This window comes from Pygocentrus nattereri, chromosome 28 (assembly GCF_015220715.1).
Source record: "Pygocentrus nattereri isolate fPygNat1 chromosome 28, fPygNat1.pri, whole genome shotgun sequence".
In the NCBI taxonomy this organism is placed as follows: Eukaryota; Metazoa; Chordata; class Actinopteri; order Characiformes; family Serrasalmidae; genus Pygocentrus; species Pygocentrus nattereri.
In genome coordinates, this window is record NC_051238.1 from 24,233,829 (window position 1) to 24,261,495 (window position 27,667).

General features: G+C 40.2%; 1 protein-coding gene across 3 annotated transcripts in view; it reads left to right on the forward strand.

Annotated features, from left to right (window-relative positions):
• Window positions 1–27,667, forward strand: part of grid2 (glutamate receptor, ionotropic, delta 2) — a 652,613-nt gene that overhangs the window by 310,904 nt on the left and 314,042 nt on the right. The gene's annotated exons all lie outside the window — the stretch shown is intronic.

Consider the following 27,667-nt stretch of genomic DNA (forward strand, 5'->3'; position numbering starts at 1 on the left):
GTGTCAGTATCTACTGTATGTGAGGATATATAAAGATTTTAGGGGGCTGGGTTACTGTAGGTTCCCCTGCTCAATGGATCTCTGTGAAATCCCCTCCTCCCCTTGCTCCCTGAAATCCTTCAGCTATAATTTATAGAACCTCCTAGCACGCCCAGCATCTATCAGCGAAAACTGAAGTTTGTTCTAAATGCTCTGATCTTCTGTTCTTGGAGCCTTTTAGCTCTAAAGTAAAATGATAAGCCTCATGAGAGACGTGAGCAACTGCAAAGCAGTACAGATAGAAAACAGTACATAAAGAAATTAACAACAAAAAAGACATAAGTAACGATATGGTAATGACAATCAAACTGAGTAACTGAGTAGATTCCACACACACACACACACACACACACATTTTCTAAGCCGCTTCTCCCTCAGGGCTGCGGGGGGTGCTGGTGCCTATGCCAGCTGTCGTCGGGCGGACAGGCTGAGTAGATTCCTTTCCTCACAAATATACTTAAGTAGAAGTACAAGTACTTAAAAATAGCAGGCCATTTCAAGAGCTGAAAGCTTGACTGGTCTTTCTTAGAAACTTAAATTGACCCTCAATAAGGGTCTCCAGCTTTAACTGGAAGAACAAAAACACTTTTCTGTGCTTTTGAATGATGCAAATTATGCTAGGTCTCTAGCCAGTCTAAGCACTTTCACGACAGACCTTATAATCATTAACTCTTTGATTAATTGCAGTGTAAACCTTCTTATTTGATGTTATTTGCCATAAATGCACATGGAATTTTCTTTTTCTACAGGAAGCAAGGACATTTATTAAAAACAGTCTGTGAAATAAAACAAAGTCTGGCTCTTTGAATGTTTAAAAACATGTCTGATTTTGCTACAAATGACGACAACACTATAGAAAAACACCTCCTAAAAGTTAATGGCCCTTTTCTTAAAACTGCCATATCTAGCAACACAACACACAAGAACCCAAACAGGCTTTTCAAGTCCACAGAGACTACAAAGCAAATCATCAAACGCTTGTTCAGTCAACCAGAAATAGCTACCTCTTTTATGATGGGATGTAGACTATTAAAAACATTCAGTGTCCAGTTACTTTTACACTAGATATGTTTATATTTAGACACCTAGATCGCATATTATGGCTGTCATTCGCAGGCTAGCTAGCTGGGTATCAGCAGTGGCATTATAAAGGAAGAAACAGGTCACTGGTTGGAAAATGAATGGTACTCATTTAACGTAACGTGTTGTCTGTTTATGGAGAAAGTGCTGCTTTTCAATAAAAAGAGCCCATCGGCTTACTGGTAAAGCTGCAGGAGGGAAAAGCCTCACGCAATAATGCAGATCTGCCAGATTTCTTAATGGTTTCAAACATGTTCTTGAAATGGTCGTTTTAGGTCTCCTTAGCTCTCCCCTTTCAAAGAGATAAGAATCTGGTCTTGTATGACTGGACTGGAAATAACTGCCCTGTGGTGTGGCCAAGATGGACAGACTTTCCAGTGAGGCCTTCAGTATCACTCATTAAGCTACCTTATATTAACGAAGCACCAGGTGTTCCCTCATTTAGCATGCGCGATGGGTCATTGAACAACATCTTTCCTGCAGCTTTGTGCATTTTTACATTTCAAATTCCACATAATGATTGTCCGGCATCTACTAGCAACATGTTTAGCTTGTGCTGCAAAAAGCAGCTGAGGAAGAGCCTCATTACTGTTTCTTTAATCTTGCGTTTGCTTAATACCACAAATGTATGGTAGCAAGTTAGAAAAAAAAAAAGAATGAGTCAGGAAAAAATTCTGACCGAGCGAGTCATCATTTTGTTTGTCGGCGCTTTAGCGTCTGTGAGCAAACAAAAAGTCACAGTGATAAGGACGGATGCGTTTTTTTTTTTTTTTTTTTTTTCCTGTAGCTTGCCTTAGAATTGAATTAGTGTTTCCATGGCAACCGTGGCCTCTCTTTTCCTTCCTTGTCCTCTCTTCTCTCTCTAATGTAAATGTCTTGCATCCCTCCCCTCCCTTTTTGCCCATTTATTTGGACTCTGTGTTGTGCAAAAGAAAATAAATAAATAAATAAAAAACAGCTCTGGTGTTCTAAAGCGTGCTCTACTCCTTTAGAATACTAAGAGGGTGGCAGTGGAGGGCCGAGTGGAAGAGAGCATGAGAGAGAGAGAGAGAGAGAGAGGGGTTCTTGTATGAACGATGGTGCTGAAGAGGTAGAATAAGGCTGACATTTGCCATAATGGAGGAGAAGTGGTGACATCTTTCTTCATCTTCCTTGATGTGGAAAGAGTGACTGTGTAGCAGAGCCGGCCATTAGAGTGGACGACACAGACTTGGAGCGGTCACTGAAGTAGTCTGTGTTAAAGTGTTGTCAATGTGTTCTTAGGTCATTTTCATTCACTCACTCACTCTCCGTCCATCTCTCTCTCTCTGGAGTGTTATCAGCTTTAGCCAGAGTCTCGTGGGGGGGTGATGAGGGTCCTGGGCTGCACCCTCTAAGAAATAAAGGAGGCCAGAATCACTTTTCTAACTTTCTAATGGATGGTTATTTAAAGACCCATTTTGGCAAATGAGATGTGTGAGAGTCCCGAACCTTTTTAAGCACCCATATCCTACACGTGTCTTAAGTCCACTAATGTTTTTGTGATTCCATTCATCCAGAAGCTGGCAAACGTCACTGTAGCTGAAGGCCTAAGGAGGACTTTTTCAGGAGCACTGTTAGTATCATATAGACATTCACACACACACACACACACACACACACACACACACACACACACACATCTGTGTTTTTCTTTCCTTTCTCTGCCGAGCTGATCAGCTACCCATCCTGTGCGTCTGATGCTGTTGCCTCTTCTGCCTTGATTGGTGCCGCTGCTCACCAGCCTTCTGAACCGGCTTGACCACCACTGAGCTTCTTGCTTCACAGCGCTGTGCAGTCCTCACCCTCAGATCTTTCTTTTCCCACTTTACTATAAAACTTCATACTAATAATGTTTGCTATCCAGTGTCGACCGTAGGAGGACGGGTTCCCCTTCTGAGTCTTGGTTCCTCTCAAGGTTTCTTCCTCTTTAGGGAGTTTTTCCTTGCCACCGTCGGGGTGGCGAGGGGTATTTAAACCCTTATGGCAGATATACAGGGACATTTAATCTGGTCTTCTCTGTTGATTATGTGATGTCTCATCATAGTTTTTACTTCTATATGATATGTAAAGAACATGATCTACCAAAACAAAAAAACTGAGATTTTAAGTTAATTTTGTTTAATTTCGCATCACACACTTAACTTTTTTCATTTTTCATTTGAACAATTAGTTTACTCTAAAGAAAGGTGGAAAGAAGTCCTTCAGAAGTGATTCTTAGTCTGTGAGTGTAGTCTGAGGACATTCTGCGTGAGACTGACCAAACAACACCCACAGCACATACTTTTGAATTCTGCAACAATTGAAAAGCAAGAAATTTTCCTTGCTTGATGTAGAATGTAAACATGTTAACTCCACTGACTGTGTGGTCCACAAATGGACAGAATAGCTTGTTTTGTATTCATCGTCTTTGTGAAGTCACAGAAACTAGAGTACTTTTTAGCCAACAGCAGCATTCCCATTGAAGATATAAGGAGTGTGTAAGTCTGGACTGCCTTTTAAATGAGGCCCCAGGGGACCAGGTTAAATACAGTACATGTGAAATACAAAAAATGCAGAATGTTGCTCTTTTAAAGTTTGGGCTGTGGGAAACCTGAACATGAAATTGAACCCAGCCCAACCTAAGCTGGTGTAAGGACAATAGCTGAAGCTGTCAGAACTTGCATGGACAGAAGATTGCAAAATTTGTGTAAATAATTGACATTTGCCTGAAATTAGGTAGTTGACATTGAACCATAAAAAAAATAAATAAATAATAATAATACTCGGCATGGTTAACCTGTTTAGTTACTGTTTAATATAATTATATTGTTTAATAAATGAATAAAAATAAGATTAATAATTGTAATATAAACATATTTTATTAAACACACTGCCTTAGCCATTCAAAGCCATGTAAAATGGTAACACTTGGTCTGGATAGTGCATTTTAGATGCTTTGGAGATCCTTAATTTACTCTTAACTTAGTCAACCAAATATCCATAAATTCACTTTTCCCAAACTCTAACCCTAATCCTAATTTTCACCTTTGTCCTAACCATAACCTTAATCTTAACCTCAATTCTCAAAGTTTCTCCAGATATTTTTTTTTAACAATTTGAACATATAAAGGCAATCTATAGACGGCTATAGTGTATGATCCAAATCAGGTCAGAGCGGAAAATCTTTTAGCCACTGTGGATTAGATCCGTAGATGAGCTAATACTACAGCTGACAGTTTAATGTTAGATGAGAGAAGGTTGTCGTCCTCGACACAAGGTAAAATGTTTTCTGCTCAGGGAATGATATGGAAACCTTTTGGCTTCTCGAGGCGACACTGAGAACAGAAGAATATCTTTTCTAATTTAAACCATCACGGGTAGCTGCGCCAAATTGCTTTACTTCTAGTCTTCATGCCTGCGGCACGTTAAGGCACTTGCGTTTCATAGTAATGCTAGGAAAGTAAAGTAATATATAAGAGTAAGACAGCACACTGAGTGAAGTGCACAGAGCTGCGTTCATTAGGTGCTTCGTACTTCTCTCACTGGCCAACGTGGGGGCAACTTTTTTCACCATCAGCTTTTAACATTGAAGTTGACCCTGTCAGTGTCAACTGTTTTTATCACATCGTTACACAAAGATTTGAGAAATGCTGCAGGCTAAAAGCATAAATGTAACCAGTCTTTGTTGCATTTTCTCTGGTTTTATTTGTGCTCTTGTTCGGCACTGAAGAGATTCCATTTTCATAACAGTGGGACACTCGTTGTGCCGTGTAGGGTCTCACCACTAATGCAGTCTCCTCCGTTTAACTCTCATTGCTTTTGTTTTCACTGGTCAACAACTAATTTTTTACTGAGGAAAATACACCCAGCTTGACACTAGCATGCCAAGCTGAGAGCTCCAGAGAAACGTCTAATAACCAAGCCAGAACATCTTGTTTCTGCTCTCTTGCGACGTGCCTAAAAGCTAAAACCGCACTATGATAATGATCCTGGCTTCAGCTGCAGTTTCCACACGTGCCTTCCAAAAAAATGAATTCTGCTCCTCACTGTTAGCACAGATGTGAAGTTTTTTGCCTTAGGTAGTTTGTTTTTCCCTGGTTGGCTGCGTCTTAGCCTGGCTTGTTCTAGCTTTCTTCAGAGAGGGTTTTGAAGAGAAGGAGGAAATTAGAGCCAGATAGGAAGTAGAAAACTCTCTCAAGACTCCACTCAAGAGGTTTCTCTTTATTTTTCCTCTCACAAGCCATATTTGGTTCTTGATTGCATAAACGCTCCACTCCGCTCCTTTTTGTACAGTTATAAAGACTTTATTTAGCACTAGCACGCGACGTTTCAGAGATGAGATGAAAAAGACGTTCAGGCTTTTGTCATTTTATTAATTCTTAGTTGAGTAATATCTGCAGTGGATCTGGCCTAAGTATGCTCTGCACACACATGCATTTTTTGGTAGCAACTGCTGCAAGTTTGGAGACGTTTTACAGAGTACTGGCAAAAATCCTGTTCAATCGAATGAGAAATTGTAGCACAGAACTCATGTTTTCCACCGCAGCATTATTCAAATAATAATAGGAAAGACTGGGAATTGTTCAGTCAACCTATTGACAGCAAGGTGATGAATCTTTTTTAACCTGCCTATCTACATAGTCCAACTACAGACATTGTAATGGAGGAGAGAACATAAAAAATAAATGGGAAAGCTTGTAATGCTCAACATGGTGCCTTTTTATGGGAAAAGTCCCAACCTTCAATAAAAAGAGCCAATCGGCTTGCTTGTGAAGCTGCAAGCAGGAAAAGCCCTTGTTGTTGTGGAGATATGTGCTGCACAGTAGCCAGAATGAGCTAAATACATTAAACAGTGCGTTATTTAAGCAAAATACTTTAGGTGCCACTTTACTAATGATTTCAAATCTGTCAAGTCTCTCCCTATTCAAAGAGATAAAAGTCTGTTCTTGAATGAGCAGAAATAACTGTCTAATCTTGGGCTTTGCCATGATGCCCTTTGAGCGGACAGTTTAACACTAAAGGAAAAAAAAAAACATTACCTTTTTTCCGTAGACTGTATGTAGGCCTTAGTTTAGACTTAGTTTAGGTTGTGTTTGCATTGATATAGACACATATGTACCATATAGCTATGAAACAGCCCGTTACCAACCTGGTCTCATTGGATATACCAGACGTTGCTGGTAAAATAAGTCCAAAGCAGTGTTACACGTTGTCAGTAGAGTTAACAAATTTCCCTTTTAACATATATAGGCACACTTGCTGGCTAAATGGCTTCTCGTGCCATGAGATTTAATGGGAACAAAATCGTGTGAGAGTCGTTAATTTTGTCTGTTGTCTGTCCTTTGGCCATAGTCAAATGCATCAGCATGTGGAGTCAGAGCTTCCTGTGTGCTACTACATTTTCTAACGCCGTTTAAAATGTGGCTGAGGAAGTGAGCGTGCAAGATTCAGAGCACAGATCGGATCAGTGAGCACTTATTACTGGTTTATTTAATCAGAGTAACGGAAAAGAGTGACTGATGTGTGACTTTCATTCCTATTCCTGGGTTTTCTTGTTCAGAAATGTAGCTTGTGACACAAACCTTTGTTTGTTACATCAGGCTCTTCACAAAAAACTGCAACAGCAGCATTCAGAAATGGTGTTATTACTGGAGACCGGCAAATTATTCGGCAGAAATAAGCATGCTTTCGTGTTGGCCTTAAAGGGTTGGATCAGAAAGCAGGAAAGCATTGTATTGGCATTCTGTAGTAAGCACTGATAAGCTGAAGTTAGGTATTTTTGTCTTCAGCTGGCTTCCTCCACGCCCGGCTTGTTCTGGCTGTTGTCAGAGAGTTTTGAGATGGGCTGGGCAGTAAGTGGAAAACTCACTACTTCAGAGTTTCTCTTTGCAGGCCATACTCGACACTTGAGTACATAAATAGAAGCACTGTACTCTGTTTCTTTTTTCAGCTTAATTGCCATTTAATTAACACAACTGCGTGCTTACCCCCGGAGTCCTCGGGTGGTAGGCTATCCTGTACAAAAGGGCTCTTCGTGCACAGCCACTGGGAGGCTGCCAGTCGCCAAATTGGATCACAGGCCCTTTTTAAATTGGAATCGGTGTTGAAGTATCAAAGAGATTGGAAAGCTGACAGGGAGCAGAATTAAGGCATTAAACATAGCATCTGTCCAGGACCTGCTGAGGAGCAGAGAAAAGAGTGGAACCCTGAAGTGGCAGGATAAGAGAGAGAGACAGAGAGAGAGAGAGGAAGAGAGAGAGGTAAGTGGCACATGTGTTCACTCCACACCAGCTGTGTGAAGTGATTGCGTGTGCATCTCTGCATATTTCAGCGTGTAGTGTGCATGCTTGTGCTCATCCGGCCGTATGAGCGTGTGTGCTCATGTAGGCTAACAGAGACCACCAGTGGTGCTTTGAGTTAACACACCCTCAGCGTAGTTCTTAAAGAGTAGCCACGGACTCATGACTGCAGCCAGTGTGAACCTCTCCTCTGGTCAGCAGATATGTGCAACAGAGCTTACATTGACCATCATTATCCTTTAATTACCCTGTGCTAACGGGATTGCGTAATACGCTTTTACATACATAATATATAATTATACTTATAGACATAATATAAATCATTTATATCATTACTGTTGGACCAAAACTTCTCAAAAAGGATCATTTTACAGCCGGAAAACTGTTAACTTTCAGCGTAAGTTAATATAAAGAGAATTTTTAATGCATTATAGACCTCTTAAGAATTTTCTTGTGATAAAAGTTTTTTGAGTGGCCTATTTACATATACTATAAATATCAATGCTTTAGTTTAATACCACTTTTATTAAAAAGTTTATTAAGTATTGTCCTGCGAACGTTACATTACATACGTCACTTGGAACTCCCGCACACTTGCCTCAAACGACATGAAGCTGTTAAGCATTCAGACAGACTTACTTATGAGGTTTCTGAGTGTATAACATAGTTATCCAGTGGGGAACACTCAGGGCCCTCTAGACCTTCAGAGAAGGCCTGATTACTCTGAAATATCAAAGATATAGCGTTTATGTTTAATGTAAAATATGTCCAGTTTCTTCTTCGTTTTTATTTCATATTGTCATTATGCTTGTTCTATATAAAGGAGCAATATATAAGGTGATGGAACCTTTTGGATTCGTACTCCACACATTCCCTTGTTCTGCCTCTTCACTCATCCCCATGTTTACATACCAGGCTAGAAGAAATGCGAATACAGCATCAAACTTCAGCCTTTTACTTACCAAGAGCTTTTCACCAGCTGTGGAAAGCCATGCCAGTGCTTCCTCGTGTTTTGCTTCAGCTTATGTGTCTTCTTTGTGGTTTCTTGCCGGGAGTGGACGTGCTACTTAGTATTGCTACCTGTGTCCTGCTTACAGTGATTTCCTTTCACCTCTTGAGGTACAAAGTGGTACTACAAGAACAGATGTTCAGTTGGAAATGAAAGGGTTACATTTTTGAGAAACAGGCAGTTTTTTTCTCTGTGGGCTGTGATCTGAATGCCTACCGTCAGAATAATTTAGTTTATTAATTTACAGAATTAGGAGTTAACTGTTCATGTTTTGGGAGGGATCATCGCTCTAGGTCTTCTGGAAGTCATTGATGTGCCACAAGTTCATCCATACATCCATCCATTTTCTAAGCCGCTTCTCCGTCAGGGTCGCGGGGGGATGCTGGAGCCTATCCCAGCAGTCTTCGGGCGGAAGGCAGGATACACCCTGGACAGGTCGCCAGTCCATCATAGGGCAGACAGACACAGTCACTCACACCTAGGGGCAATTTAGCATGTCCAATTGGCCTGACTGCATGTCTTTGGACTGTGGGAGGAAACCAGAGAACCCGGAGGAAACCCACGCAGACACGGGGAGAACATGCAAACTCCACACAGAGAGGACCCCAGTCGCCCGGCTGGGGAATCGAACCCAGGCCCTCCTTGGTGTGAGGCGACAGCGCTACCCACCACACCACCGTGCCGCCCCGCCACAAGTTCATATGACTGTAAATGTGGACTGTAGCCTGACCGATACATTTCAATAAGTTGTTAAAAACAGAAGGGCTCTTTACAGAAAGTCACAAACTGCTACATTCAAGGTAAAAAAAAAATCTTAATACATCTGTTATAAGCTTCAAATAAAACAATGTATTTTACAGGCTTCAGATGTCTGCATTTAATCTAGAATGGCCAAAGAATGTTCATATGAATCACTGTAAGGATAGCAGTAAAATACTATCCATACAATCCCATAGTTGTGCTAGCAGAAAATACCATTATTATAGAGGTGTTTTCCTCCTTTCTGACAGTTTTGACATTATAGAGGCTGAACTGAAGGCCTAGCTCTAATACTCACTGTTTGCCACTCTTATTATTTTAGCCGTTTTTGCTGAATTACTTTAAAATGACAGAGCCGTCCACTCAGGGCTGTACACTGTTGTCTTAATTTATTTTTCACTGTAAGGCAGTATTGAAAAGATACTGAATACAAGCAAACAAGCAACAACAAGCGCCATCAACAGAGCCATCCTCTGCACCGAAGCAGGAGAGAACCATCCTTACCATTATTTTGAACATCCTGACTCATCTACTCTATAAATAGCCATAATAATCATCCCACACCCCCAAAATGATTCATTCTTGTGAAAACATAGGGCTACATTACATTGTATGCCACTCTGCAATCGTTTTTACTTTGGGGTTCATTATATATTAGTGGACAGTGTATTACTTATCAACATATGAGACAATTTCATTACTGTCATTGGTCCGATATTGGAATTACAGATGATGATTGACCAGGCAGAAACAGCCCTGCTGTCCTAAGAAGGGTTTTTAGGCAAGAGCCCTACGTTTATGGTCATCTACCAGCGTAACTCCGATAACAATGAGTGCTTAATAAAGTTTTTATTTAAAATGATGTTAAGGTTTACAGTAATTTATCATAACTGTATGTAGGCAAGGCAAGTTTGTTTATATAAGCATCTTTCATGCACTGTGATCACTTAAAGTGCTGAACGCCTGCTCAAATAGGAACGTTTGAAAGTGTCTAGTGTCAAGGCTCTAATATTTTCTGTCAACTGATTTCATTTAGGTGCTGTATAGTAGCTAAATACTGCTTCTCTGTGTTCTCTGGCAGAACTAACTGACTAGTTCCCTGATCTGAGAGCTCTTCTCCGCTCATATCGCTGCGGCATATGAAATAAAAATACTGTTGTTATAACATTAAGCGACTTATAGATCAGTAATAATATCTTAGAATGTATTCTGTAACAGACTGATGGCCAGTGTGAGGATTTAAGAATGGGGTGATGTGTTCCTTCCTTGTAGTTTATTGTATTGTATTTTATTGTATTGCATTACATTGAATGGCACAGAGTTCTGTGTTGAACTCTGTTCCTTTTTCTCTCACTGACTTTTTATTTCTGGCAGTATCTGAGCTCAGGACTGTCTTTTCTCTAAGCTGCTGGTAACTAGTAAAGATACTTTCTCTAGACAGACAAAGCTCTTCTTGTAAGTCGCTCTGGATAAGAGCGTCTGCTAAACGCTGTAAATCTAAATGTAAACTGTACTCCTAATAATAACTGCCGTTTTTTTTTTGGGAGACCAGTTATGAGACCATTACAGTAGTCAATCCTGCTAGAAATTGCATGAGTTTCTCCAGGTCTGGTTTAGTCAGAAATTCTCTACTCTTCTTGTTGTTCTTCACTTGGTAAAATGCTGATTCACTGATTCAGTAATTGCCTGACTGCTAGTGCCAGTTGTTCAGATTTTCGGGCTTTTAATATTAAGGCCCAATCCCATTTCTTCTTTTTACCCCTACCCCTTGGTTTCGAGTGTCACCCTAATCCCTTGAAACTGAGTTACAAGGAGTTGTGGCTGAAATCTCGCCCTACGAAATGGGTCGACCCTGGAAAAAGAAAAAGAAAAAGAAAATCGCTCCATTAACAGGCTAATAGTGCTGTTCTATAGGTGACCCTGCCCGTCTGCAGTGATAACAGAGAAGGGAAAAGTTCAGCGACCTCACTGCTGGGCTTTGGTTACATTTAGGGAATCATATGCCTTCAAAGAGGCATTCTGGCACTTCGGGCGTCATTACTGCTGGACTATTTAAGGTGGAACGGAAACATTAGCTAGCTAGCTACCAAGACAACAACGGAGGGCTAAGGGCTAAGTATTAGGGGCAAGGGGATTGGACCTAAGTGACCCTTAATAGTCCCATAATGGGGAACTTTCACCTCTGTAATCTAACCCATCCATGCAGTGAGACACCATATACATACTAGTGAATGCACACATTAGGGGGCAGTGAGCACACTTGCTCGGAGCGTGGGCAGTCCTATCCGCAGCGCCCGGGGAGCAGTTGGAGGTTAAGTGCCTTGCTCTAGGGCACCTCAGTCATGACCTGTCAGCTCAGGGGATCGAACCAGTGACCTCTTGAATCCAGATAGGCAGCTTGTCTGTGCTTCTCATTGCTAGTCCCCAATAAAATAATCTTTTATTTTTTATCTTTACTCAAATGCAGCGATGGGCTTACAGCAATGACACAGTCGAGACCTCTGGACATCTGGAAAAAATGGACAGGCCACCTTGATTTTGTTTGTTAATTAATTAATTGATTGATTGATTAGAACTTGTTCTGCTCGGTCAGAAGTGATGACAATGTGTGTTTGAATGAACATCTAACAATGGGCATTTGCCTTTTTTTATTACATGTGGTTTTCATACTTTTATTTACAATTTTATATATTCTGGTGTCTTGTCAAAAAATTGTAGTCTCATATTAGCAAAAGGCAAAATTTAATATGACACGTTAAATGATAAAAACTGATCTTTTGATCAATTAAACTATAGTTTGATTGGAAATTCTTTAGGTTTGTCATTAGACAAACAAATATAGACCATAAATATGGACTTTATTAGGACAACATTACTGAGTTGGGGTTGCCAGTGCCACCATGCCAGTGCCACCACTTCGTACACCCGTTAAACAAAGTGAGACAATCAGCAACTCATCAGCAAAGCAGCCACCAGAGAAAGGTTGTCCTAGCTATCCAGTGTTAATGACCATGCTCACAGTGAAAATTTGACATCAGGGCAGCTACTAATTGCTTGTAAGCTGCTGCACTTAATACTTAGCATAGCTCACTGTGATCAACTACTTTGCTGAGCAAACCGGCAGTCAAAACCTTAATGCTGGTTTTGTTCCAGATTAATTTTGCCCACTGGTTTCCACTGCACACCGAGTCTCTCAAGCAGTGCTGCACTGTGAGCAACAGGACATGAAATAGGCTCAGGCACAATGTGTTAACTCTCCAAAATCAGCAGCTGTAATCATCTGTCATGTTAACTAATTGCTTTCTACAGCGTGTGTGTTCAGGCTAGATTCATCTGAGGAGAATCTAGTACTAAGTGGAATATGCCTGTGCTAATCGTAGGTCAGCTTGTCACCATAGATTGTTTACTCGCAACATTGCCTTTCACTTTGCTGTTTGGCTGCCTTATCATTATGAGTAACCAGTGGTGAGAGCAGCTTAAGTGAGTTACTTCTAAGACCTAAAGTATTAATGTTAATGCACTGAAAAAAAATGATGCATTTAATTTACTTGAGTCAAATTTGTAGATAATTTCCTCTTAAATGAATCAAATATATACGCACGGTTTTGTCTTTCAATTTACTACTAAATATGTTGGGTAGATTTAATGCATTTTTATATTATTATTATACCCCTAATATATGCAAAGGAGAATGTTAATAGCTGCTTGTTTGTGCTTTTTCATTTGGCCACCCTAATGTGATGTGCACATCAAATTTGTGGCAAAAAGCACCGGCAACTTAAAAACCTAAACAGTTGATCATCCGTCTTTTATTATGATTTTTTGCCCAATTTTTTCCCTAATTTGTCGTCTCCACTTCCACCCGTTATTCAGGACTCCCCCAGTCACATAATACTATCAGTGCTAGGAGGATGAAGGCTAGCACAGGCTTCCTCTGAGACCTGTGAAACCGGCCACTGCATCTTTTCGAACTGCTGCTAATGTAACGTCACATGTCAGCTGAATGCACTCGGAGTAAAGAGCCAGCATTCAGATCTATTACGTCAGATAACAGATGCCTGCACTGACTGTGCGGCACTTTTGGACTCCCAGCCACAGATGGCTGTAGCATCACCAGAGATTGAACTTGCAATCTCCTAATGATGGGGCAAACTCGTAGACGCTTGTGCCACTCTGGAGTCTAAGACAGGGTTCCATTCTCGGTTCTTGTGACCTCATACTCTTCATTTTTTTCTTTATGTACGTGGGCCATAACTAGGATTCAAAATTTAGAGCAGCTTTTTTTGCAGAAACCCGAGAACCAGTTCCTGTTCACTGTGTAGTCTCATCGCTTTTTCCACATTGAATTTTACAGAATCCTGTGAAAACTGTAGAACCATTGCTAAGCAGTGATTGGAGGGCTCGGAATATAAGATATATAATATATCACTGATTTTGTCCCATTTGATTGAGTACGATCATGATACCTTTAACTGTGCCACTTAGATCTTATTGATGGAGATGTGTGAAAAACCCCCTTCTGAAACTACTGAGGTCCAGACCTCCAGACTGTAGCTTAAGCTATACACATTTGTTTTTTATTTATTTATTTTTAAAAACATTATTCCTTACCTCATATCAGTATGTGACTGACAGCGGCATGAAGCAGACAAATGTTGGCATGGTGGCAGTGGTACCTGGCAAAAATGGATGAATATCTGTGGAGAGCTGTTGCAGTGCGGATTATTAAGTCAAGATTGGAAAAAGCAGGAGGACTCGCTGTTCTCTTGTTGTGCAATTCTGGTTTTGTCTGGAATTCAACAATGAGACATTTAACATCCATGGCTCACAGAAAAAAATCAACACCCAGTTTATTTCACCATTTGCAGTCGATGGCAAAATTTGGAAAATTGGACTCTTGATTGAATGTTCTGCTTACTGCTGTGGTCTGTTTCTGCTGGTGATGGCACAATTTTTAAATTACCCATGTAATGCCAGATAGTCTGAAAAATCATTACAGCTGAGTAATATTTTTATATCCAGCCTATTTCATATATATTGCAGTAATTTACTGTGAAAATGACTGTAGTCATAATTCTTTTTCAACCATTTTCAAGTTTTTTTTTTTCAATTCTTAGTAACCAGGATTTAATTCTGGTGCATTTTATCTTGTTCCTGTTTTCACGAGGCTGAAGTTGGCTTCATAATTCGGCAGGTTCTTATGAGACCTTTTCATTGCCCCTTAAGTGATGCACCAAATAACGGTGCAACCCTGCCAGAGTGTAACTGCAGCACCGTTTAAGGTGGAATGCAAACTTTGAATAAGAAGCTGGCAAATAAGAAAGCAACTTAGGCTTCATCCTCATTCTGTGAAAAACATTGTTTATGTTTGGCTTTCAGATTTTGTTCTGTGTACTGTTTCTAACCACTGTCTATTGCAGTCTCATCATGGAGAACATGGGCTGGGGTTCAAAGCAGTGCAGGAAACTTTTTCTTAAGGTGGCTGGTGAGCAGCGTTGGCTTGTTTAAAGCTTGTCAATTAAACACACTCACACAACACAAACTCAGACTCTTTTCTGCTTTTACACAAGCCCCTGTCAAAATGTCCCTCGAGTCAATTAAGATAAACAAACGCAGAGTTGATTCCAAGCATTTCAGATCTTAGTGTCATTTGCTATGAATTGACCCCGACTCTCAAACACATTGACGAATCAATTCTTTTGGAATCGATTCACCATCACTACTGTAGCTGGTTACAGCCATGTGTGGCACACCTGATTCCGCTCCTGTGTCCTCAGGTATTTTAGTGGGGAAAATGCAAAAAAAGTGACCAGCATGGAGTTTCCAGGGGTCAGTTGGACCAACTAGGCTTATACCTGGTCATAAGCCAAGTTTGTTGAACCTTTCTGACAGCAGCCATCAAGTCAGACCTTTTCTATACCTTTTCTAGGCTATTATAATCACTTAAAACAATATATAATATAATATATAATATTTTTTGCTTGTCAAAGCAGTGCTGCACATTGCACTTTTCCCTGCTGCAGTTCTCTACAGCACAGTATGCAGCAGCACTTAAACAGGTTCACTAACTTCATGACCAGCTACATTTTCAGTGTCAATGTTATGTGATTAGCTAACAACATTACAAAGCACAGACATATTGATTCTTTCTCAGCTGTTGGATGTCTGCAAATACCTTTTCACCATTTCCCCTGTGCATTTGGTATCTGTCTTGTGTGAAAAGTCCTTGCCTTGCATATGAAATGAGTAGAGGCAGAGCAATGGAGCCAGTGTTTACAACAGAAGCAGACCGCAGATCCACTCTTCCAGAGCTGAAGTTTACATCCCCCACCGAGAGAAATGTGAAGAGCTGTGTTGTGCTTCAGGGATGAGTTGAGACCGACAGGGATCGCAAACTCCAAAATACAGCTTCAAATAATTGCGGTTGAAAAATTTTAAGAAACGCTGTTCAACTGAGTGTTAATGAGCCCCGGATGTTGATGTTGCACTTAGCCGCAGATGACCATTTTCTATACATATGTGTGTGTGTGTGTGTGTGTGTGTGTGTTTAAGTTGCTTAGCAACTGACATTATACATGTTTTTACTTAAGACCCTGCTAAGACTGACCTTAGGTATGGGTGTAACTTTGGTTAGTGCAATGGGCCTAAACTTCTCTAAATTATCTTTGTTACGACTGACTTTAAGCGGTTAAGATCATCTTAATTGAGACTCGTTGAGGCTGCGGGGCCCCAGGACCTTTAATTAAAGCAGGCTGCTGTGGCAGGCATGAAAACGGCTGTGTGTCATTCATAGCCTTTTATAACTTCATTTTTCATAGTACGCAAGGTCACAGGCCACGGACGATGACAACACTAACTCTTCAGCACAAGCTGAGCTTTTTTTTGTTGTTGTTTACAAAATGTGTCCACAGGAAATACGAGCCCTAGTGCATTTTGTTTACAGACTACCAAAAAATTCCCCAGGCTTTTATGATTTTATCAACCCAAGTCTTTGTTCAGTAATATCTGTAGTGGAATAGGACGAGCGTCCAACAATAAGCACTGTTTTGGCAGACGGATTTGGTGTGGTGGTGTAAAGTGGATCGGCGTGAGTGAGGACACTTTTCCATTTGCTATGTGTTTGAGGGGAAGATGGGGGTTAAGGTGTGTTGGTGCTTTTATGTTTTCATGTGTGTCTATTCGCGGCTGATAGTCAGTTTGCCGTGTGTTTATATGAGCTGGTGGCAGCGGCATAAGAGCAAGAGCAACTCTCCCTGTGTAGCAACTTTCCTCTGTTTGTTTTGTAGAGATTGTTATCTTGCTGTGGCTGGAAAACAAACCTTCAAAACAACAGAGAACCCTCATCCCTGCGTAGCAGCACTCGCACATCCAAGCCACTATTCTCACAGGCACTCTTTCAGCAGCCTGTCTTCATGCGTGAGGGGAGATGTGTATGTGATTTTGCTGTGTGGGGGGGTTGGGTACGTATGGACCTGTTTAAACCTTGCATAAACATGCGTTTTTGGTGAATGGATCATTTTGGTTTTTGTACTACTTCAACCAATGCCAGTGTATTTCTTTCCTGTGTGCTGTCGCCAGCACATCACAGTTCCAGATTAGTTGCTATGGTTGTTTTGATGAATCAAAGTTAGAACGAATCATTAATGTATGATTGAAGATATTAATGAAGATATGAAGATATTAATGTAATGAAACTTTGGTTAGACTATTGCAAACTGATCTTCTGCAACAAAGCCTCACTAATAATGCTGACGATAATAAGCGCATGATGTAATTCGATATTAGTGGTTTCTCACTTCTCACACTGTGGCAAGTACAGACGCTAAACTTTCAGTCAATACCAGATTTCTTTTTGTAAGAGGAGCGATAGAAGCGATTTATTTAAGCAATAGAACACTTGAGGTTGTGTTTAATCGCAAATAACATTACGGTGCACCGTAATGAATGAAAAGATGAATAGATGAAGAAAAAAAACTTTTTAAAAAATATTCCATTGCGTTTATGCAGCAGTTTGGCAAAATAAAGGAAAAAGTAGTGCATGGCAGACCCTGACATATCAATTAAGGTCTATGGTTGATGCAATAGCATGGTTATTTCTGTCATTTATTCCCCTGTTGTTATATACGCTTCATTAATGTGAATTCTCAATACTGTTGCATGTATTTGATACATTAATAATATGACTCATAGATTTCTATTTAGTTTGTTTCATGAGCTGCATTTTTGAACAAGCAAACACACAAATAGGAGAAAATAAGTCTCACATCAGTTGTGTTGTTTACATTGCTCTGATTTAACAAAGCAATAAGTGCTTACTGAACTGTGTCCTGTAAAACGCTTGAAACTAACTCGGTGGTTTGGGGTTGCGTGTAAGTACAGTGCAAGCACAGTCAACATGGACATGCATAGGGTGTGATCGGGTGTGTGTACACATATTACATCATACTCTTATTTTAAAAAAAGGAAGGAACATTTTCAGTGAAATGGGGCCTTTAATGCATTGCATGACATGCTAGGTAATGAAGTATGTAATTACATAATTATGACATTCATTTGAACTATAGAGCCAAGCAAAAGTAATAACAAAGTGTTAATATATAGCAAGCCATATTTTAATATGTAGCCGTATAACAGAACCATATGACCATATGTAACTATATAAAAGTGTGTGTGTGTGTGTGTGTGTGTGTGTGTGTGTGTGTGTGTGTGTGTGTGTGGTGGGATGGTTGATGTGATGGGTCACCCTGTCCCTTTTTCTGTAGCTCAAAGAAACGGCCTTACTGGAACTGGTTGCTTGTCCTCCGCAGGGATGAGGGGCTCTCTATTACTCGCCTCTCAGTTGTGATCATATAGCATGATCGAGTGGCTCGAAGGAGCAAGGGTGCAAGACATGGACAGAGAAGGAAAGGATGAGGCAGAACAGAGAAGGAGAAGGCAGGGAAGAGGAAGATGTGGAAAGGGAAGAGAGAAAAAGTGTGAAATAGATAGACTAATGTGAGGCAGTGAGGCCTCCAGGACATGGAGACTCTCCAGTCCAGCGGTGTATTCCCCAGTCAATTACGCGTGTGGCGTTCATTATTGGAAAACAATGAGTGCCAAAAGGAAAGAGTGCGCGAGGACTGTATTCATTGCTTTGCCCTGCAGGCCTCGTCATGCACCTACACGAAAGAGGAAGACACAGCAATCTAGCTAATCGATCTGAGCGCAAGAGATGCGACCAAACACTGATTACAACAACTGAAATGAGGTAGATGAGATCGAAAATCTGTTCCCCAGGACTGCTTTTTTGTTTCAGGTGCGTGCTGTTCTGTCCCTAAAGTTAGATAATGAAGATAAATTGGCAGGCGGGTTTAGATACATAGCCTATGAAAGAATATATCGTCACTATCCAAAGAATTATGTGCATCTCCAAACTGGTAATTTTGCAGAAGAAGGCAAAAAATGCTTGCAACTTTTAATGTAAGTTAATGTGAAGAGGCTTTCTTTCAAGTAATTGTAGATTATTTCTATTGATCCACTCATCATAAAATGTTAACATAATGTAAAGCAGGGCCACCTTGTCCAAATGATGTAGAAAGTTTTATATAAATATATATATATATATATATATATATATATATATATATATAACTTTTTTTTTTTTTGGACAGGTATATTATTTAGTGTTAATTGTTACATGATCATTTTTCAACTTCTCTTCATCCTTGAGAAATAATCAGGCTGCTTTTCTTCACAAATCATGATTTTTACCTTGACTTTCACTTTTACGTTGTTACCGTGGAATACTTGTGTAACTTGGTAACCTGATCAGATAAAGTGGATTACTACCAATCGCAGCACCTACATGAAGATAAAGTATTTAAATGCCAAATGGGTGTCTGCTGTTGCTGTAAACACTGCTGTATAACACGGTAGTTCGGTTTGGTTGTCATTGTACAAGCACATTACTACAGCTGGCTAAATGTTAGGAAAGTTGGCATTTCTTGTGTAGATTCAATACAAGTAATACAAATGTAGGTAATTGAAGTCCTCCTGTAACAATCAGTGCTTGAAAAACAGCAGTTCACCTTATTTCAATTGTAATTACATAGAGAAAATGCGCTGTTACAACTATCAAGTTAGACTTGTATAATAACAGCTTTAAAAAGTTCATACACGTGTGTGTTTAGATAGGCTGTACTACTGTAATCTAACCGTGTCAGTCAATACATCAGCTGTAACTACATTGTGCATTGTAAAAAAGATCATATGTGTGAGGATAGCATATATAGGTCAGGTGTTTTTTTTTGTTGTAGCACTTTACCTAAGGGCAGCATTCATAGGCCTGTTTGACATCATCTTAAGCCTTTAATGTCAACAGACATAAACCTACATAAATATTTAAAAATGCTTATTTCAACGAGCATCACTTGTCATGAAGGCTGCTTTCACCAGCTTTGATATCCTCAAAGTATTTTGACAGCTGATGCCTCTTGGAATATTCCTTGACAAATGTCTGTAAAGGTTTATTTCAGTTATGAGGAAGGGCTTATGTAGTTGTTATAGCCCTTCAAAAAAATCTTACCAGTGATTCTAACATGATAGTTGCTATTTCGCAAGTTTTAAATAAATAGTAAGAGGCTTTCAAAGCAAAAAAAATTTATCCATATGCTTTATCCATATGATTCACTAATACAATTAATATATAGAATAGCTTGTATCTAAAATTCAAATCTCTAGGCAGATACAGTGCCCTACACAAATATTGGCAAAAATAACCTTGCAGAAATGTGTCGCATCCTTACTGTGAAACATGTTCAGTTTGTGATTTTGTGGGTGTTTTTCTTGCATAGGCCCTAAACAGCTTGTTCAGATACATGATATCATGGACTCCTTCAAGTGCCAGCAGATATTAAATCAAAACCACTCCAGGAAGCTTAAACTGGGCTATGGTTGGATCTTCTAGCAGGTCAATGATCTAAAGCCCACTTTAAAATCAACATGAAAATGGTTTGCTGAGCACAGAATCAAGGATTTGCTGTGGCCATCTCCGTCCCCTCGCCTAAACCCCATACAAAACCTATGAGATGAGTTGAGAATCGTCCAGTGATATTCTGTATGGAGGCCCGTTATAAGCCAAAGCACATATTTTGGTAGTATATAGAGCCCTTAGGAGAAGACTCAGAGATATTGTCTTTGCCATGGATCATGCACAAAGTATTAAATGAAGGGGTACCAGTAATTGTGGCACACATAGAAAAATATTCATTAAAAAAGAATCTTTCATAATAAGATTTAGGTTCTTTCGTTTGTATTTAGGCTTTTTGTGGGTAATAGAAAGCAATCAACTGTGGTTGAACTTGATGTTCGCCAGAGGACAAGCTGCGGCATCTTGCAGTGGCTGTTGACTGTAATTATTCTTACTCTCATCCGTCTGTGCTTTCTTCCTCGCTCGTGTGGTGTTAACTCATGTCTTTGTGGTTCAGAGGCTTCGGGTCTGTGGCCTAATTGTGGCACTGCCCTTCAGAGCATTTTTGGAAGTGAATGAGAGAGAATGTGTTTGATGTGAGTGAGGTATTAGTGTGTGTACGCATATGCTTATGTGTATTATATCAGTCACAGGAGCTCTCAGCACCGTGCACTTAATTAGACGAGCCTGTTCTTACCTCTTCATCCGTGAACATGAAAAACATCCCTTCCTGCTTGCAGTGCCTGCGCCCATCTGTGATAATCTGAGTGTGTTGCGTGTTTGAGAGAGTGGCTGGGACTCGTGTGGACACAAGCCTGTTCTTGGGTTAGCTGGATGGTTGAGTTGTAAATAGGGCTGCAATGATTATGTCTGTAATTGTGTTTTTTTATAGGCAATTCATAGATTTGCCTATAGTGTAAATTATAAGTAATGGTAAAAGTATGTAAAATTACAGTCATTTCATTTCAGAAATACTGCATTTACTGCAATTCAGCTATTCTGACGTGGTGTTTTACCATAGTTTTAACAGTAACAACCATCAAGAAAAAAAAAAAAATATATATATATGCACTGCTCAAAAAAATAAAGGGAACACTTAAACAACACAATATAACTCCAAGTAAATCAAACTTCTGTGAAATCAAACTGTCCACTTAGGAAGCAACACTGACAATCAATTTCACAGCTGTTGTGCAAATGGAACAGACAACAGGTGGAAATTATTGGCGATTAGCAAGACACACTCAATAAAGGAGTGGTTCTGCAGGTGGGACCACAGACCACTTCTCAGCACCTTTCTGCTTTCTGGCTGATGTTTTGGTCACTTTTGAATGTTGGTGGTGCTTTCACACTCGTGGTAGCAGGAGACGGACTCTACAACCCACACAAGTGGCTCAGGTAGTGCAGCTCATCCAGGATGGCACATCAATGCGAGCTGTGGCAAGAAGGTTTGCTGTGTCTGTCAGCGTAGTGTCCAGAGGCTGGAGGCGCTACCAGGAGACATGCCAGTATACCAGGAGACGTGGAGGAGGCCGTAGGAGGGCAACAACCCAGCAGCAGGACCACTACCTCCACCTTTGTGCAAGGAGCAACAGGAGGAGCACTGCCAGAGCCCTGCAGAATGACCTCCAGCAGGCCACAAATGTGCATGTGTCTGCACAAACGGTTAGAAACCGACCCCATGAGGATGGTATGAGGGCCCGACGTCCACAGATGGGGGTTGTGCTCACAGCCCAACACCGTGCAGGATGCTTGGCATTTACCAGAGAACACCAGGATTGGCAGATTCGCCACTGGTGCCCTGTGATCTTCACAGATGAAAGCAGGTTCACACTGAGCACATGTGACAGACGTGACAGAGTCTGGAGACGCCATGGAGAGCGATCTCAGACCCCTTGTGAGACCATATGCTGGTGTGGTTGGCTCTGGGTTCCTCCTAATGCAGGACAATGCTAGACCTCATGTGGCTGGAGTGTGTCAGCAGTTCCTGCAAGATGAAGGGATTGAAGCTATGGACCGGCCCGCCCGTTCCCCAGACCCGAATCTGATTGAGCACATCTGGGACATCATGTCTCGCTCCATCCACCAACGCCACATTGCACCACAGACTGTCCAGGAGTTGGCGGATGCTTTAGTCCAGGTCTGGGAGGAGATCCCTCAGGAGACCATCTGCCACCTCATCAGGAGCTGCCCAGGCGTTGTAGGGAGGTCATACAGGCATGTGGAGGCCACACACAACACTGAGCCTCATTTTGACTTGTTTTAAGGACATCACATCAAAGTTGGATCAGCCTGTCGTGTGTTTTTCCACTTTAATTTTGTGTGTGACTCCAAATCCAGGACTCCACTGGTTAATTAATTTGATTTCCATTGATGATGTTTGTGATTTTGTTGTCAGCACATTCAACTTTGTACAGAACAAAGTATTCAATGAGAATATTTCATTCATTCAGATCTAGGATGTGTTATTTGAGTGCTCCCTTTATTTTTTTGATGCGTGTGTGCGTGTGTGTGTGCGTGCGTGTGTGCGTGCGTGTGTCTTTAGCCCAGCATCCAAATGAGCCCAGTGTGCTCTGGTCTGATTGGTCAGTTTACCCACTCTGTTATGATTCTTCTGAGTTCTCTTCAGAGCAGCGGTAAATACCTCTGTGGCTGTTCATACAGTGGCATCAGTTCTGCCATATTAGTTTGAGCCAATCCTGAAAGTCAGGTAGAACAAGTTGGTAGACCTAGTCCACCTTTGCAAGCTAGACTAGGGCAGCACATTTCAGAGTGGTATGTGTATGTTTTTATTTGTGTTGTGTGTGGGCGTACCAAGCTTGCTAGTAGGCAGGCAATTAAAATTATTTTACAAGATTGCATCATCTTGCAGCAAAGGAAAAGGGCTGAATTTCCAACAAGGCGTCTCAGGCAGATGAGAAAAGGGGTTCTGAGGGAGGGAGTTACTCCCTCTGGTGTGTACTTTGAACTTTGTGACTTTGTAGACTCTTTATACGTACAAAAAGCTATAAAGCACACTGAAGGAACGGAAAAACAGAAAAACATAATTGGCCCTCTTTTAAACAAATGTTCATGTTCAGTGATTCATAAACAAAAGTTACATGTGCATTACCGTTACACATAACAAAAATATGATTTTATAACAAGTAATTATGAATCAGACATTGGGGAGCACCTCACTCTAGGAATCCTAGCTCATAATGAAAAATCGAGGGATTAGTTTTCCTACTCTTCTGAACGATTGGGCCACTTGGCTAAATGGAAAATACTACAGATTTTCCTTAGATTGTATGTTACAGTCTGGAAAACCTGCAGCAGAGTAAATGGGAATTTTACAGTAGCTCAGTGGCTCATTATTGCCCAGTAAAATGCATTTTAAACAGTAAAAGAGATCAGAACTACATGTACAGTTGTTTTGAAAAGTTTGGTCAAACTACATTTTATTAACTTTTTAAGTGAAAATAAGTTAACACTCCCCTACAGAGGGCACATGTTATATTTAGTTTTATTTTTTTTCCAATATGTTCTTTCTTCTTCTTTCGGCTGCTCCCTTTAGGGGTCGCCACGGCGGATCATCTGCCTCCATCCTGCCCTATCCACTACCTCCTCTACTTTCACACCAACCATCTCCATGTCCACCTTCACTACATCCATAAACCTTCTCTGAGGTCTACCTCTTCTCCTTCTACCCAGCAGCTCCATCTCCAACATTCTTTGCCCAATATATCCACTATTCCTCCTCAACACATGTCCAAACCATCTCAACCTGGCCTCTCTGGCTTTATCTCCAAACTGCTCCACCTTCACCGTCCCTCTGATCTGCTCATTTCTAATCTTGTCCAGCCTCGTCACTCCCAACGAAGATCTCAGGATCTTCTTCCAACATGTTAAACTCAGCAAATAAACGCATCTTGTGCACTAACAGAAAAATGCCATGTTGTTGAAGTGTTTTCACTTGACTGGGGGTGTTCAAGCTTTTGATTGTACTCATCATTTAATATTATTTACCAGGCTCTTTAAAATGAAAACAGCCGTCACCTTTATCACCTTTAAAGCGTCGTCCTTGGTTTTGCCAGTATCCAATTACATCACCCTATCGTCCTACTTTTCACTTATTTGCATTTCAACAAGTGACGACCGTGAAGGAACTTTCATTCTGAGGCACTCCTCTCTCTCTACATCAGATCCAGACACATGTTTATGTATAAATTTTCACACAGTCGTCCACAGACGCCTCAGGGACACTCGCTTGTGTAGGAGGTGCGCGCCGGGTCCTTAGTTCCATTCAGATACACAATAAGCTACAGCTGACAGGCATGACCTCATGGCATATCCACCATCTGTTTTACTGAATTACATTTCTTCAAGTTATCTGTGTCCCAGATATCAAAATCAGTACAACTTGCTACTTTTATCTGTTCTCATTTTCAAGCAAGTGTACTTTTTTAGGAACATTCCGTCAGAGGGAAGCAAGTGAAAGAGGCACATTGGTCTTGGAGGTCATTTTTCAGAAGTCTGCCCAGATGCAATATGTGACCATTCTTCTCCAGTTGTGAAGTCAGTCCCAACCCGTTGCTGAGTTGAAACCTTTACCAAATTCATGCGCTCCCTCAACGTTTGTTCTCTTTCTGTTTCGCTTTTCAAGTCTCCTTCTCTCACACCTATTTCTCCTTTTTTGTCTCACACCATCATTGCTTATATATAACTTATAACTCCTCTCAAGCCTTTCACTCCCAGGGTCTCTGGTGGCACCAGGTATATTTTATAGTGGCTGCTTTGAGGAAGCTTAGGCAGCAGGTTCTAAGGTACATTAATATCACTAACCCTATCCATTATTACTATGGAAGAGCCATTTTTGGACCATTGAAGAGGCTTTCAGTTGATGGTTCTTTAAGGTAAATGCAAATGTGAGTCACAGTTCTTAAGTTCTGTACTAATTTAAAGGTCTTTCCTCGAACTATACATCCAGTAGACACTGGCGTTAACTTTAAATTCCATAGCTGTTGTGGCACAAAGGGTCTTCTGTTGGTTATAGTCAACATGTTACACATCAACAGATGTGAAAATAAAATCATTAACCCATAACCTAAATTTATCAATTATTTTATTTTCCCCTGAGATCCACTTATGACATTTATGTGGGACAGAGTACCAGAAACAGTTTTAATTCATTTTTACATGACCATTTCCTAAGCCTTCTTCATCCCTACAGCCTGTTTTCATATGAAAACACAAAATCAGATTATTATTAGCAGGATAATAATATCTCATATTGGTTAGAGAGACTCAGTTTTGTTACGTATAACAGTGGCAATCACTTCTATCTGCGTCCTGCTGTAAATATTTTAGAATCCCTAGTAATAAAAGAATTTGATAATAAATATTTTGATAATTAAGGAAAAAAAGCAAAGCCTTTTAATAACTGTCATGGCATAAGTCAACAAATGATCACAGTAAAGACGTTTTGTAAATAATTACAAGGCGTTTTTGTCATTACTGACTATAATTAAACAAAACAACACAATTTTGGGTTTCATTCGTGTTTAAAGTGTAATTGACAGCATTATTATTATTACAATCTCACAGTTCTTTTGCAACTCAGCTGTGTTTTGACAGTCATCCTGCAACCCCCAAATTTCGTCCATCCTTTCTAAAGGTGGAGAGGACACATCTGCCCGGTGCCCTCCTGAATTTGCACCAGTTGAAATTGGTTTAATGAAATCACAAAGACAAGAAATTCTAAACTTACAGCTTAATTTCTGTAAGTGTGTGTGTGTGCATGTGTGTGTGTGTGTGTGTGTGTGTGTGTGTATATATATATATATATATATATATATATATATATATATATATATATATATATTAGAGAGAGAGACAAGAAGTAATTGAAGTATGAAGCATTTTTGTGTGCATTCATTTTTTGCTCAGAATTCCAGTTCATGTCTAATATCTAATCAAATATAATGTGATCTAATCTAGATAATATTATTTTCATTTAAAAATAGACATGACATGACAATTATAGCTCATGTAGTTTAATGAGAAGTAAATTAAAGGGCAGATTGTTTTCCCTCCGTGTAAAGCCATGTTTCAAACAACGTTACAATTGTTTATTTCTTTCCACGGTTGTTAATTTGTGTATAACATGTCAATTTTGCTTCATTTTCTGGAAGAGCTAAGTGTATTCAATGAGTAGTAACAGTGCCCTGTGTTTTCCCTTTTACCCCTTTGCCTGTTTTTCACTGGGCGAGATTTTACAGAGGGAGTGTTCTCCTGTGTAATATTGGAATGGAGCTTGTAATCAAACTCTTCAGATGGCCGTGTCGTGTTTACAGAGCGTCCTGCTCTTTTCCTTCCAGCCGCAGGGCCACAGTGTTTTGTTAGCACAAATCAGCTCTCACCTTGGAGGTTATGGACCCGTTAAGAGCAATGGACTGATGGATTTAGATCTGATTGTGTGCTGATTGCTGGTGTAGTAGGGGGAGTTGTGTGTCACCTCTTGTTTCATGCTTTAGGAGGACGTGCTTTCCAAAGACTCAGCAGTGGACTCCAGAGATGGCATGCGGCCAAGTAGAAAAAACGGGACTCTATATGCATAATTACTATGTGCCCTTCACACGCACACATACTCCACCGTTCAGAAGTTTGGAATCACGGTTTTTAATTATATAAAACCAAATATGTTGCAGATGCATGTAGAAAAAATCCGTCGTATTTTCAAATCGTATGTAGGAAGCTGGAAATTTCTGACGTGTACAGAATGATTAACAGAGTTGTAAATGTTTCTAAAGTGATTCCGGAAAGGTCTAAAAACACAGTAAAGTTTACTAAAACTCTATGTTAAAATTTATGTTCAAAATCTTCTTTTATTTGAAACTGATGATCGACTCTTGATGCAGCTAGCCTGACGAGGCAGATGGTAAATAGTGGGGATGGGAGAGAAATCAATGCAGTCTAATATTGTGATATTTGGGGTTTAAAAGTAGTATTGAAACCCATGTGCCAAAAATCAAAGTTTTAAAGTTTATTTATTAATATTTTCAACTTATGTTGAAGACTTTTTTTGTTTGTTTTTTACAGTATTCAATGATAAGGTACTCTGTGATATTCAACACACAGTATTGTTATCATGGAATCTTTGAAATACTGTCATTGCATCTCGCAAGTTACAGTTTTATCAGATGTTTTTTAGCTGTGGATTCTCAGTACACCGTCACATTTTGATCCCATGTTTTACTGCGAGGCCTTCAGGGACCCTACAGGGCCCGCAATTTTACTCCAACAGGACTTGCAGTGCATTGGCACAGAGCAAAAGTGTGGGATCCCTGAGCACCGTTTTGAGAAGCACTGCTTTTTTAAATATTTGTGCAGCTGTTTCATTGCGTTATTGGTCTAAGCACCTTCACAGCTCATGATAAAGGTCACAGTGCTATCCTTTCACACTTCATGTGCTATCAAAATGACTAAAGGTCTATCACCTGGCTTAGAAAGCAACGAAAAAACAAAACAAAAAACAAAGACATGATGCCAGTT